Raw genomic sequence first — 15,484 nt, 5'->3', positions numbered from 1 at the left:
TGCCACTCCCGCCGAGCACCGCCGCTCCCCACGGCCCTACTCGCCTGCCCGCGCGCGCCCGCTGTGGCCGCGTCCGGCCACTGCACTCCGCCCCGCCTCTGTAGTCCTGTCGCCGTGGCCGCCCGCCGGCCGGACCCTGCTCCGGTAGTGGCCTCGCCATGGTCACTGACCTCCCCTGCGCCGGTGCCCTGCCGGGTCCGCCCGTACTGGACGTGCGTCCGCTCCGGTGAGTCTGACGCCCCCGCCCGCTATCGGCGCCCGATTGGCCCCTTGGGGCCACAGGCATGTGGGGCCCACGCCCCAGAACTTTATAAAAAAAAGGAATTAAAAAAATAAAAATAAAAAAATGATTTAATAAAATTAATTATTAATTAATTAACTAATTAATTAATTAAGTTAATTAATCCGGTTTAATTAATTTAATTAACTAGTTAAGTTTAATTAAACTGTAATTAGATTAACCTAAACCCTAATTAACCTAATTAGAGGATGACAGGTGGGTCCCCCTGGACCCACATGTCAGGTTGACCAAGTCAACCCTGCTGACTGCTGACGTCAGCATGACATCATGCTGACGTCATAAATCCATTTTCCGAATTAATTAAATAATTAAATAAATTCCAGAAATTAATAAAATCTTTAGAAAATCATATCTTTTAATCCGTAACTCGGATTAAAATACTTTCTACATGAAAGTTGCTCAGAACGACGAGACGAATCCGGACACGTGGTCCGTTCGTCCGCCACACACCCCTAACCTATCGAACCCGCAACTTTCCCCCTCCGGTTCGTCTGTCCGAAAACGCGAAACACCGGGGATAATTTCCCGGATGTTCCCCCCCTTCACCGGTACCACCTCGTACCGCGTTAGGGCACACCTAGCATCACGCTTTGTCATGTCATGCATCGTCATGCATTTGTTTGCATTATATTTATTGTTTCTTCCCCCTCTTCTCTCGCTAGACACCGAGACCGACGCTGCTGTTGACCAGTTCGACTACGGAGTTGACGACTCCTCTCTCTTGCCAGAGCAACCAGGCAAGCCCCCCCTTTGATCACCAGATATCGCCTATTCTACTCTATACTGCTTGCATTAGAGTAGTGTAGCATGTTACTGCTTTCAGTTATACCTATCCTGATGCATAGCCTGTCCTTGTTACTACTGTTGATACCTTTAACCGCAATCCTAAATACTTAGTATAGGATGCTAGTTTATCATCATTGGCCCTACATTCTTGTCAGTCTGCCTTGCTATACTATCGGGCCGTGATCACTTGGGAGGTGATCACGGGTATATACTATACATACATACATACTATACAGATGGTGACTAAAGTCGGGTCAGCTCATTGAGTACCCGCAGGTGATTCTGACGAGGGGGCTGAAAGGACAGGTGGTTCCATCCCGGTAGAGGTGGGCCTGGGTTCCCGACGGCCCTCGACTGTTACTTTGTGGCGGAGCGACAGGGCAGGTTGAGACCACCTAGGAGACAGGTGGGCCTGGCCCTGTTCGGCGTTCGCGGATACTTAACACGCTTAACGAGATCTTGGTATTTGATCTGAGTCTGGCTACGAGCCTATACGCACTAACCATCTACGTGGGAGTAGTTATGGGTATCCCGGCGTCGTGGTATCTGCCGAAGCACTTCAGACGTCAGCGACGGAGCGGCGCGCGCCGGATTGGAACATAAGCCTGCTCTTGTATTAAGGGGGCTAGTTCTGCTTCCGGCCGCCCACGCAACATGCAGGTGTGCTATGGGCAATGGGCCCAGACCCCTGTGCGCTTAGGTTTAGACCGGCGTGCTGGCCTCTCTGTTTTGCCTAGGTGGGGCTGCGACGTGTTGATCTTCCGAGGCCGGGCATGACCCAGGAAAGTGTGTCCGGCCAAATGGGATCAAGCGTGTTGGGTTATGTGGTGCACCCCTGCAGGGAAGTTAATCTATTCGAATAGCCGTGATCTTCGGTAACAGGACGACTTGGAGTTGTACCTTGACCTTATGACAACTAGAACCGGATACTTAATAAAACACACCCTTCCAAGTGCCAGATACAACCGGTGGTCGCTCTACCTCAGGGATATGAGGAGGGGATCGCCGGGTAGGATTATGCTATGAGATGCTACTTGGAGATGCTACTTGGAGGACTTCAATCTACACTCTTCTACTTGATGCAAGGCGGAGGCTGCCAGAAGCGTAGTCTTCGACAGGATTAGCTATCCCCCTCTTATTCTGGCATTCTGCAGTTCAGTCCACTGATATGGCCTCCCTACACATATACCCATGCATATGTAGTGTAGTTCCTTGCTTGCGAGTACTTTGGATGAGTACTCACGGTTGCTTTCTCCCCCCTTTTTCCCCCTCCCCTTTCTTTCTGGTTGTCGCAACCAGTTGCTGGAGCCCTGGAGCCAGACGCCACCGTCGACGACGACTCCTACTACACCGGAGGTGCCTACTACTACGTGATGCCCGCTGACGACGACCTGGAGTAGTTTAGGAGGATCCCAGGCAGGAGGCCTGCGCCTCTTTCGATCTGTATCCCAGTTTGTGCTAGCCTTCTTAAGGCAAACTTGTTTAACTTATGTCTGTACTCAGATATTGTTGCTTCCGCTGACTCGTCTATGATCGAGCACTTGTATTCGAGCCCTCGAGGCCCCTGGCTTGTATTATGATGCTTGTATGACTTATTTAATATGTAGAGTTGTGTTGTGATATCTTCCCGTGAGTCCCTGATCTTGATCGTACACATTTGCGTGCATGATTAGTGTACGATTGAATCGAGGGCGTCACAAGTTGGTATCAGAGCCGACTGCCTGTAGGAATCCCCCTTCCACACTCCTTGGCCGAAGTCGAGTCTAGACATTACAAAAACTTTTACTAACTTGGCTGTGTGCCTTATGGGCACACATCGCCATCGGGTGGTACTAGGATCTTTTATTCCTCGACCTATACTCTGGGACTCTAATCTTTCCTCTATTCGGGTTAAATAATTTTACTAAATCTGACTCTAGGTTCGCGTAACTACTTTCTCCCGGAGAGCCCATTATCACAAATGATCGCCTACTGCGCCAGAAGATTTTGAAGATACTCTCCGATATTCTCTCGAGACCTTATGCCTGTCGCTTTTGCAATTCCCTACCACCGAAACATCCCTATGGATAAATACTTACACCTGTCGTTCTTACTTTTATTCCCAGTTGATCTTGTTATTACAAGATACCCCGAAATTCTCTCTAATGTTCCGAGAATCCTTTGGTGCCTACTGCCTTGCAGTTCCTTGTCGCCTGAATACCCCTATGGATAATTTCTCGCACTTACCGAGTATCCACTCATCCCCAGTTGATGCATGTATGTCGCGAATCCTCGAAATACCATTCGATCTTCCGAAAATCCTGAGCATCCTATTGCTCTTGAAATTCTTGATTACTTGCATTATGGTTAATCCCATAAGTCTAGTAATCTTGTTGACATCCATTGTCATTATCATTTGAGTCCGTTGATTCGATTTGTTGCGAATGCTCGCAATCCTCAAACAGATCCTAGAATTCCTCCTTCCGGCTCAGACGTCATTTTTGAACATGAGCTGGTTCTCGACCAATCAATTGCCGTCGGTTGTGCCCCTAAGTCTATTGAACTTATCCATCCTTGGTCAAAGCGTCTGCTTCTGATCCTTTGTTTTGGAAATCATAATTCCTTTGTTATCTAAGCATCAAATTATTCAGTTGTCCTATAATATGATTCCCGTGCATTCTTTCTTCCTCTGATTGAGTACCGATACTCACATCAGCTCCGTGGTGGATCGCCCGATCCATTGTTGGATTTTACCTGACAACGCCCTTCATATTCAATAACCTTGTGAGCCTTTCCTCTGATACATAATGCCTTTGGTAAATTGTATCCTCTGCTTTCTCAACCATGCTCTGCTTCGAGCTGGTGATATCTACTATTGAAGCTTGTGGTATATATTTCCACAATAACCTGATGGGTTGAACATATGCCTTCTCTAAAACGTGTGAACCCGAAAGTTTTCACGAGTCATACACTCCTGGTATTATGCCAGATAAAATTTCAACACTACAACTTCCTTGAAAGTGAGAAGTGAATGAAAGGTTATACATTGGAGAAGTGGGAGTCGACCTTGAACTTTATGTTCATGCCCATGGACACGTTGTACATCTTCTCATCGAAGCTTCTTTTAAAACTAATTATTCCCTTGATATAAGTTCATCTTATATCTGGGGTCTGCCCTTTTACAATCGTGGTTCCGACCATGTTCTCCTTTAAATACCATTTTCGATGCAAGTGTAAGCACTTGTCTTCTATGGATCAATACCCCGGTCCAACCTCTACTTTGATCCGTCGTCGAGTATTACCCCCCTGGTATCTCGAGATTATTATGGAACTGCATAACTTTTTATGAGTTCATCAAGTACTATCTTCCCACTGATTCCATTTTTTTTACGGGCTCTGAGTTATTAAACACTCAAAGACACCGATAACTGAACCAAGTCCGCACTACGGTTCAACAACTCTTCAGTAAGCTTCTATAACTACGAGTTTGTACCCGATCACGCCATTCCTAGCCTGTTTGGCTATATCATTATCGAGCTAATTTTAACTGTGCTACCCGGTCCTTCTTCCCGGAGCACAATTTTCGACGATGAACTAACCTTACGTCGATCATCATCGTCATATCATTTCGCCTTGAACAACAAGCTTGGTTTCGAGTTTGTGTCCTACCCATGGTTCCAATGACCTTCCGCTTCGTCATTTCTTTGACTCGATGTCGTTGCTGATTGTTTATATCTTGAAATCTCTCGACAAATGTGTCATGAACATCATCAACCTTATGAGGTCTTCCAAGATATCTATCGAATTCTTGATGAGAAATAGCATCCTTTGCCCTCGATGATTTGGGTTATCATCGACAACATTATTGCATTCCCTCCAACACAAAACTTGTTCCTGTTTTGTGCTGTACCTTGAGTTCCTTGCTATCCAACTTATGTTATGTTCTACCGCGGAGTATTACCATCTTTGATGTCAAGAATGTTGTGAGGATTGCTCCACCACTTAAGAATTCTTGGTATAGTGATACTTATCACCATCACCATTCTTTTCCTGGTCACCGTGTTATTTCTAAACACCGACAAATAGACTGTGATGTGTAATCCCAAAACTTCTAGCAACCCTATTGCTTTGAAGTTAATGGTCGGTCGTTCATTCTTGGACTGTTGATTATTGAATCACCATTCTCACATTGGTCGTGCAACCCAACCCATATCTCGGGTGCACCTTTCAAACAATGTTTAATTGTGTATGTTTTCCTCGAGCTTACTTCCTTATATCATTTGATCTGACAAATGTTATCTCCTTGTTCACTTAATTGTGGAAATCCATCTTTTGGAAATCTCGATGAATTGCCGTTGAGTTCACCAGACACCTCTTTGTCCTCTCCTTGGATTAATGATGAACTCTTGTTAACGGAAATCACTTCATAGTTCATTTCCCGAGAACCTTACATTGTCATCTCGTCAATTGTGTTGCACCTTTTCTTCTCAGGCTTACTAAGTCGGAGGTATCCTGGCACTAATCAGATCTGAATCTAGGTCAGATGTGATGGTTGGAACATATTTCCAAGAGTTACAACAATGGTCCTTATGTGACCCGGTAAGGTGATGTCATGCCTAGCACACCTCGCTGGAGGCCCAATTGTTATAGTTTCCCTTTTCAGCAAGGCTATCCTTTCTTCCATGAGGAAATTGTAAGACTTATTCTATAAGTTCTTCCTGATGGACCCTTTTTTTTGTTTCCAAAGTCTGATCTTCACATGAAGACCATGTCAATGCTATCTCGAAGCATGTCTATGGTACTCCAATTTTCAACAAGAACATGTGAAACCCAATGTTAAATGTTTCCTGCCCAATTATCCAAACACCGTTGAATGGGTAATGTCATGAAAATTTCTCTTCCCTTTCCTAAAGGGGTTTTCTACGCTATATCCCGTCATGAATATCATGCGTTGCTTGCCCTTGGGAAGGATATACCCCCTGATATATGTGTTTAAACACACCTTCCTTTTCATTGTTCTGTTTAATCTGATAATCTTATTTTCCTTTCCATTGGTTGGTTTAACCTTTCTTGAGGTCTATATAATCTAAGCAGTATTATTCTCCTGCTTATGTAAACACCTCGGTGTAAAACTCTGTCAGTAAGACCCTGTTGAAATTGTCGATAGCATTCCGGTCACCACCGATGGACGAGAACTTTGCCTATTGGTCCGCCTCGTTCAACGAGCAGGAAAATGGTTCTCTTCGTCCCTCGCCCCTGGTACTGACATTGTGCCGACATAACTGATAGGCTACCCTCTGACATGCCTTGCTATTGTGACCGTGCGAGATGTCACCGCTCCTATTTTTAACCCACATGGTGGGCCCATAACCCACAGTTCCACAGGATCGAAACCTGACTCTCCTGTACACCCCCTGTTCCCAAAGTTATTCCTCACGCGTGGCCTCGTGTGTAATTCACGAGCCACCTTCCGATGAGATCATCAATCTGGTATCAGACGCAATACTTATTCCCATTGCTCTGAACCCCTTTCACACTTCGCTTCAGGCAACGAACGATTGCCTATGCGCTTGAAACTTCTATTTTGCACCTTCTTGCTTTGCTCTCGATATTGTCTTAAATTTCAATTCGAGAGTTACTTTCCGCCACCTTCCTCGTTGTTGTCTACCAGATAATCTACCCTGCAGAGATCCATTCTTCGGTATACCCCCTTAATCTTTCGTTAGTACGATGAAATTTCCGAAGAAAGGATGATGACTTCATCATGATGGCCTGAAGCAGAGAAAGGAAGACATCAATATAATGGGTCGACCTCTTCGAGAAGAGCAACCAAGACTGAGAAGATCCGTTAGCATTTCGTAATTAGATCCCTCCCCCCTTACTCCTGCTCCTAAATCTCGGGACGAGATTTCTTGTAGTGGAGGAGAATTGTGACGTCCGGATAATTAAGCTACAGTAATTCTCTGTTAATGATGCCACGTCACTTCGATTACTATCGGTAATCTCGTGTTAGTTCGAAACCGATTCAAATTCAAATTTAAAGTATAGGCAAACAACAAAAGTTTTTAAACAATAAAACTAAAATGTCCAAAATGTGTTAAATAAATCATGGATAATACTAGTGGAGAAACCACACTTTTATAAAATGTGTAAAGGCTCCAAACTAATTAAAACAGCAGCTAAGACAATTAATTAAATGCCTTTTTAAAAATAATAATAATGCAAACTATTTTTATTAGGTGTCAAACTTTTGGGGTAGTAGAATAAATTATAACGTTAATTTAGGAGTTGTATTTATATTTTATAAAACAGAAATTAAAAGAATAAAATAGAAAAGAAAATAGAAAAAGAAAAAAAAACAAAACAAGATAAAAACAACAGACTAAAGAAAAGAAAAGGATCCCCCCCCGGCCCCTCGGCCCACTAGGCCACCAGGCCGCCAGGCAGCCCACGGCCCACCCCACTCTCCCTGGCCTAAAAGGCCACTCCCCCGACCCCAAACCCTAAATCACCCCCACTCCCCCACGATCCCCTCGTCTCCCTCCCAGCGCCGCCACACGCAACACAAGCACACACACGCATCGTCCCAGGGAGAGGGGCGCCCCTATTCGATCCCCTCCTCCCGTGCGCCCGCGCCCGATGAAAGGCGCCGCCGGCGTCCCTCCTCCCGGACTCGTCCGCGCCCCTCCTCTCCCTGGCGCGGCGCCCGCCTGAAGCTGCGGCCTCGCCTCGTCATCGACCCGATGCCGTCGCCCATCGTCGCCACCACCACGCCGCCGGAACGCTTCCTCGCCGGATCTCTTCCCCACCGCGTGTCGTCCCCGTCCTCCTCCTCGACACCTGCTGCCAATTGCCCTACTCGATGTGAGCACGCGCCCCTCCTCTCTCTCCCTCGCCCGCGACCACGCGAGCCCCGCCGTGGCCGCGCGCGTCGACCCCCGCCGTTGCTCCTCCCCGCGGACGCTCGTGCTCACCACTGCCACTCCCGCCGAGCACCGCCGCTCCTCACGGCCCTACTCGCCTGCCCGCGTGCGCCCGCTGTGGCCGCGTCCGGCCACTGCACTCCGCCCCGCCTCTGTAGTCCTGTCGCCGTGGCCGCCCGCCGGCCGGACCCTGCTCCGGTAGTGGCCTCGCCATGGTCACTGACCTCCCCTGCGCCGGTGCCCTGCCGGGTCCGCCCGTACTGGACGTGCGTCCGCTCCGGTGCGTCTGACGCCCCCGCCCGCTATCGGCGCCCGATTGGCCCCTTGGGGCCACAGGCATGTGGGGCCCACGCCCCAGAACTTTATAAAAAAAAGGAATTAAAAAAATAAAAATAAAAAAATGATTTAATAAAATTAATTATTAATTAATTAACTAATGAATTAATTAAGTTAATTAATCCGGTTTAATTAATTTAATTAACTAGTTAAGTTTAATTAAACTGTAATTAGATTAACCTAAACCCTAATTAACCTAATTAGAGGATGACAGGTGGGTCCCCCTGGACCCACATGTCAGGTTGACCAAGTCAACCCTGCTGATTGCTGACGTCAGCATGACATCATGCTGACGTCATAAATCCATTTTCCGAATTAATTAAATAATTAAATAAATTCCAGAAATTAATAAAATCTTTAGAAAATCATATCTTTTAATCCGTAACTCGGATTAAAATACTTTCTACATGAAAGTTGCTCAGAACGACGAGACGAATCCGGATACGTGGTCCGTTCGTCCGCCACACACCCCTAACCTATCGAACCCGCAACTTTCCCCCTCCGGTTCGTCTGTCCGAAAACGCGAAACACCGGGGATAATTTCCCGGATGTTTCCCCCCCTTCACCGGTACCACCTCGTACCGCGTTAGGGCACACCTAGCATCACGCTTTGTCATGTCATGCATCGTCATGCATTTGTTTGCATTATATTTATTGTTTCTTCCCCTCTTCTCTCGCTAGACACCGAGACCGACGCTGCTGTTGACCAGTTCGACTACGGAGTTGACGACTCCTCTCTCTTGCCAGAGCAACCAGGCAAGCCCCCCCTTTGATCACCAGATATCGCCTATTCTACTCTATACTGCTTGCATTAGAGTAGTGTAGCATGTTACTGCTTTCAGTTATACCTATCCTGATGCATAGCCTATCCTTGTTACTATTGTTGATACCTTTAACCGCAATCCTAAATACTTAGTATAGGATGCTAGTTTATCATCATTGGCCCTACATTCTTGTCAGTCTGCCTTGCTATACTATCGGGCCGTGATCACTTGGGAGGTGATCACGGGTATATACTATACATACATACATACTATACAGATGGTGACTAAAGTCGGGTCAGCTCATTGAGTACCCGCAAGTGATTCTGACGAGGGGGCTGAAAGGACAGGTGGTTCCATCCCGGTAGAGGTGGGCCTGGGTTCCCGACGGCCCTCGACTGTTACTTTGTGGCGGAGCGACAGGGCAGGTTGAGACCACCTAGGAGACAGGTGGGCCTGGCCCTGTTCGGCGTTCGCGGATACTTAACACGCTTAACGAGATCTTGGTATTTGATCTGAGTCTGGCTACGAGCCTATACGCACTAACCATCTACGTGGGAGTAGTTATGGGTATCCCGGCGTCGTGGTATCAGCCGAAGCACTTCAGACGTCAGCGACGGAGCGGCGCGCGCCGGATTGGAACGTAAGCCTGCTCTTGTATTAAGGGGGCTAGTTCTGCTTCCGGCCGCCCACGCAACGTGCAGGTGTGCTATGGGCGATGGGCCCAGACCCCTGTGCGCTTAGGTTTAGACCGGCGTGCTGGCCTCTCTGTTTTGCCTAGGTGGGGCTGCGACGTGTTGATCTTCCGAGGCCGGGCATGACCCAGGAAAGTGTGTCCGGCCAAATGGGATCAAGCGTGTTGGGTTATGTGGTGCACCCCTGCAGGGAAGTTAATCTATTCGAATAGCCGTGATCTTCGGTAACAGGACGACTTGGAGTTGTACCTTGACCTTATGACAACTAGAACCGGATACTTAATAAAACACACCCTTCCAAGTGCCAGATACAACCGGTGGTCGCTCTACCTCAGGGATATGAGGAGGGGATCGCCGGGTAGGATTATGCTATGAGATGCTACTTGGAGATGCTACTTGGAGGACTTCAATCTACACTCTTCTACTTGATGCAAGGCGGAGGCTGCCAGAAGCGTAGTCTTCGACAGGATTAGCTATCCCCCTCTTATTCTGGCATTCTGCAGTTCAGTCCACTGATATGGCCTCCCTACACATATACCCATGCATATGTAGTGTAGTTCCTTGCTTGCGAGTACTTTGGATGAGTACTCACGGTTGCTTTCTCCCCCCTTTTTCCCCCTCCCCTTTCTTTCTGGTTGTCGCAACCAGTTGCTGGAGCCCTGGAGCCAGACGCCACCGTCGACGACGACTCCTACTACACCGGAGGTGCCTACTACTATGTGATGCCCGCTGACGACGACCTGGAGTAGTTTAGGAGGATCCCAGGCAGGAGGCCTGCGCCTCTTTCGATCTGTATCCCAGTTTGTGCTAGCCTTCTTAAGGCAAACTTGTTTAACTTATGTCTGTACTCAGATATTGTTGCTTCCGCTGACTCGTCTATGATCGAGCACTTGTATTCGAGCCCTCGAGGCCCCTGGCTTGTATTATGATGCTTGTATGACTTATTTAATATGTAGAGTTGTGTTGTGATATCTTCCCGTGAGTCCCTGATCTTGATCGTACACATTTGCGTGCATGATTAGTGTACGATTGAATCGGGGGCGTCACAGAGGTAGAGAATCAACGTGACCAAAAGATAAAATTCCTACGATCAGATCGTGGAGGAGAATACTTAAGTCACGAATTTGGTACACACTTAAGAAAATGTGGAATCGTTTCACAACTCACGCCACCTGGAACATCTTAGCGTAACGGTGTGTCCGAACGTCGTAATCGCACTCTATTGGATATGGTGCGATCTATGATGTCTCTTACCGATTTACCGCTATCATTTTGGGGATACGCTCTAGAGATAGCTACATTCACTTTAAATAGGGCACCGTCTAAATCCGTTGAGACGACACCGTATGAATTATGGTTTGAGAAGAAACCTAAGCTGTCGTTTCTAAAAGTTTGGGGATGCGATGCTTATGTCAAGAAACTTCAACCTCAAAAGCTCGAACCCAAGTCGAAAAAATGCGTCTTCATAGGATACCCTAAGGAAACCATTGGGTATACCTTCTACTTAAGATCCGAGGGCAAGATCTTTGTTGCCAAGAACGGATCCTTTCTGGAAAAAGAGTTTCTCTCGAAAGAAGTAAGTGGGAGGAAAGTAGAACTCGATGAAGTACTACCTCTTGAATGGGATAGTAGTGCAGCTCAGGAAGATGTTCCTGTGATGCCTACACCAACTGAAGAGGAAAATAATGATGATGATCAAGGTACTTCGGATCAAGTTGATACTGAACTTCGTAGGTCCACAAGGACACGTTCCGCACCAGAGTGGTACGGCAACCCTGTCCTGGAAATCATGTTGTTAGACAACGGCGAACCTTCGAACTATGAAGAAGCGATGGCGGGCCCAGATTCCAACAAATGGCTTGAAGCCATGAAATCCGAGATAGAATCCATGTATGAAAACAAAGTATGGACTTTGACAGACTTGCCCGATGAACGGCGAGCGATAGAAAACAAATGGATCTTTAAGAAGACTAGTAAGTGTGCACGTGCAACGCACGTCTATTTGAACTAATAAGTGTGCACACGCAATACGCATCTATTTGGATTAACATATTATACTAAACTTAATACAAGACAATTTATTCATAAATTTGAAATTTCCCTATAAAGTACACGATCTCTTATTTCCAACTCGTACAAATAATTTGAAATATCGTTTCTTCTTAATCAACATGTCTCCTGATTTAAAAGACCACCCACTTTTCTCAATGTATAAAATTCAAAATTATTTTGAAGATTCATCATGATTCTTCATATGCACACATTTATGCAAGTATAGTCACACATAAAATGTCACTTAGGACAAACTAAGGAACCGTTTCAGTGCCAACAAATTCCAGTCAAGAATTACACAAAATCGTCATGAACATATACAGAAAAAAGTGACCTCTCTTTCTCCGAGATTGATCGAACAACAAGTTTCTGTATATATCTATCCAACACTACTACATATATACAATATAACATCTCTTATAATCCCTAACATCTAAAATCGATTTCAACTTCCATATGGCATTCTCCGTCTTTATATATGACATGGTCAAGAAAGAATCCCGCCAATTGCTCTTGAATTGCTCGTATGCGATCATGTGGTATGAGTTCATTCCGCATCTGTCACATCTAATTTAAAGAAGAGGGTCAATACATATATATGAAAGAAACTCAACACAATTGATGGTAATAAAATAAAATTGTGAATATTATTTATGTACTAAATGATATGAAATTTACCATGACCACAAAATATCCTACATTCATCATCATCATAATCAACATGCAGTTTTTGCTTCTCTTGTATGTAGTCCAAGTTTTCTATCAGGAAAACATGTTAGCTCAACTATAGATAAGGATGGTATGAAAATGCTCATGTAAAATTACAGTTGCCATGTATCTGCTGGACAAACAAATACACTTATGCAAACTTCAGGTTTTTTTAGTAAAACTTATGCGAACTTTAGTTTTTTTCATTAAAACTTATGCAAACTTCTGGGTTTTTTCAGTGAAACGTAATTTCATGACTGCAAGTAAGGTCTTGGTTCAGCGAATTTGTCTGTGAGTTCACTATGTAGTCGTGAGTTGGCCATGTAATAACCGGTAGTCAGTACTTAAAAAAATAAGGATGTCTATTGCAGGTACGTGAAAATCAGTGAAAAAATAAAGAAAGAAAGAAGGCGAACGTCTCTGTGTGTGCTCCAACGCTCCTCTGTTTCTCATTGCCTCATCTCTAGTTCCTGTACTTCTAGATGTGTCACCACCGGCGAGGTAGCGATGACAGTAAAAAAACAACACTCGATACTTACTTGATTAATGCGTGTGTGTGGTGCGTTCGCGTGAAGGCGAGAGTCTCCGTCGTTTAGGCGTGCGAGCGGCCGCGGCGACCGTGTCCTCTCACCAGCTGGGCGGCACTGTTGACGCAGGTGAGTCAGTCGTCCAGCTTTCAGGCGGCGGCCTCCACGCACCGGGATTAGCTTTGGACGACGTCGTCCACGCGCGAGTACCGGACAAGCGTGTCCAACGGAGCAGCACGCGTCAGAGCTGAGGGAGTCGGCGGTGGCTTCGGGCGAGTGAGATGGGGCCGTGATTAGCTTCACCTGCTTCACAGTGGCCGAGACCTGCACCGCCCTGGGGACGATAATGGTTGGCGACCAGGCGAATCTACATGCATGGTTGTGGGGGCAGATTTTTTTGGCCCGCTTATACTGGTCCGAGATACTCAGCATTGCCCCCACTTGAAGGACCTCGACGGTGGGTGGTTGTCAGCGTGAGTGTTGTGGATGGAGCCGAAGTCGACGCGGATGCCGGTGGTTCCCGGAGAGCATGCCCAGGATGTGGACGAAGTCGTTGCAGTCAGTAGAAGTGTGTTCGAAGGAAGCCGCAGCTCCTCCTCGCGTGTCTCCCATTGTGGCTCGCGTGGGTGGTGGGCTGGTGACGGCTCGCGACTCGCGATCACGATTCCCTGATAGGAGACGATAGGATGCGCTCGCGATTAGTTTCCTAATAATTAGATGCGCTCGTGATTGGTTATCTAATAGGATGCAGCCATGATTTGTTTCCCAATAATTAGATGCGTCCGTGATTAATTTCCTAATAGGATGGTTCGTAATTATTTTCCTAATAATAGGATGCACGCGTGATTTTTTTTCCTAATAATAGGATGAGTTTGTGATTAGTTTCCTAATAATTAGATGAGCCTGTGATTAGTTTCTTAATAGGATGTGTCCGTGATTATAGTTTCCTAATTGACCAGGCATGGACTTTCATATTTTCCTCCGCGGTGGAGTACGGTCAGTCAATGTAAATTGCTAAGTGCATACAGAGAACAGATTCGGTTAAGGCTAGCCGTTAGATTGAGTTTAATGTGACTAATCATGCGGTGGTAATGTATCCGTGTACGTTTTGTGGGGTGCACTTAAAGAAGATAATGTTTGCTCTTTTATAAGTAGTATAGAAGACGGACGCGGATGGTAATATTACCGTCTATAAAGCTTGACTTGTCGCTAAGGGTTATCGACAAGTTCAAGGGATTGACTACGACAGAACATTCTCTCCCGTAGCGAAGCTGAAGTCCGTCCGAATCATGTTAGCAATTGCCGCATACTATGATTATGAGATATGGCAGATGGACGTCAAAACGGCATTCCTTAACGGACATCTTAAGGAAAAACTGTATATGATACAGCCAGAAGGTTTTGTCGATCCTAAGAACGCTAACAAAGTATGCAAGCTCTAGCGATCCATTTATGGGCTGGTGCAAGCATCTCGGAGTTGGAACATTCGCTTTGATGAGATGATCAAAGCGTTTGGGTTTATGCAGACTTATGGAGAAGCCTGCGTTTACAAGAAAGTGAGTGGGAGCTCTGTGGCATTTCTCATATTATATGTAGATGACATACTCTTGATGGGAAATGATATAGAACTTTTGGACAGCATTAAGGCCTACTTGAATAAGTGTTTTTCAATGAAGGACCTTGGAGAAGCTGCTTATATATTAGGCATCAAGATCTATAGAGATAGATCGAGACGCCTCATAGGTCTTTCACAAAGCACATACCTTGATAAGATTTTGAAGAAGTTCAAAATGGATCAGTCCAAGAAGGGGTTCTTGCCCGTATTGCAAGGTGTAAGATTGAGCTCGGCTCAATGCCCGACCACGGCAAAAGATAAAGAAGAGATGAGTGTCATCCCCTATGCTTCAGCCATAGGATCTATTATGTATGCCATGCTGTGTACCAGACCTGATGTAAACCTTGCCGTAAGTTTGGTAGGAAGGTACCAAAGTAATCCCGGCAAGGAACACTGGACAGCAGTCAAGAATATCCTGAAGTATCTGAAAAGGACAAAGGACATGTTTCTCGTTTATGGAGGTGACGAAGAGCTCGCCGTAAAGGGTTACGTCGACGCTAGCTTCGACACAGATCTGGATGACTCTAAGTCACAAACTGGATACGTGTATATGTTGAATGGTGGAGCAGTAAGCTGGTGCAGCTGCAAGCAGAGCGTCGTGGCGGGATCTACATGTGAAGCGGAGTACATGGCAGCCTCGGAGGCAGCGCATGAAGCTATTTGGGTGAAGGAGTTCATCACCGACCTAGGAGTCATACCCAATGCGTCGGGGCTGATCAAACTCTTCTGTGACAACACTGGAGCTATTGCCCTTGCCAAGGAGCCCAGGTTTCACAAGAAGACCAGGCACATCAAGCGTCA

This window comes from Triticum aestivum, chromosome 4B (genome assembly GCF_018294505.1).
Source record: "Triticum aestivum cultivar Chinese Spring chromosome 4B, IWGSC CS RefSeq v2.1, whole genome shotgun sequence".
Lineage (NCBI taxonomy): Eukaryota > Viridiplantae > Streptophyta > Magnoliopsida > Poales > Poaceae > Triticum > Triticum aestivum.
The sequence above is the reverse complement of the archived record's forward strand: the minus strand, read 5'-3'. Positions refer to the sequence as shown.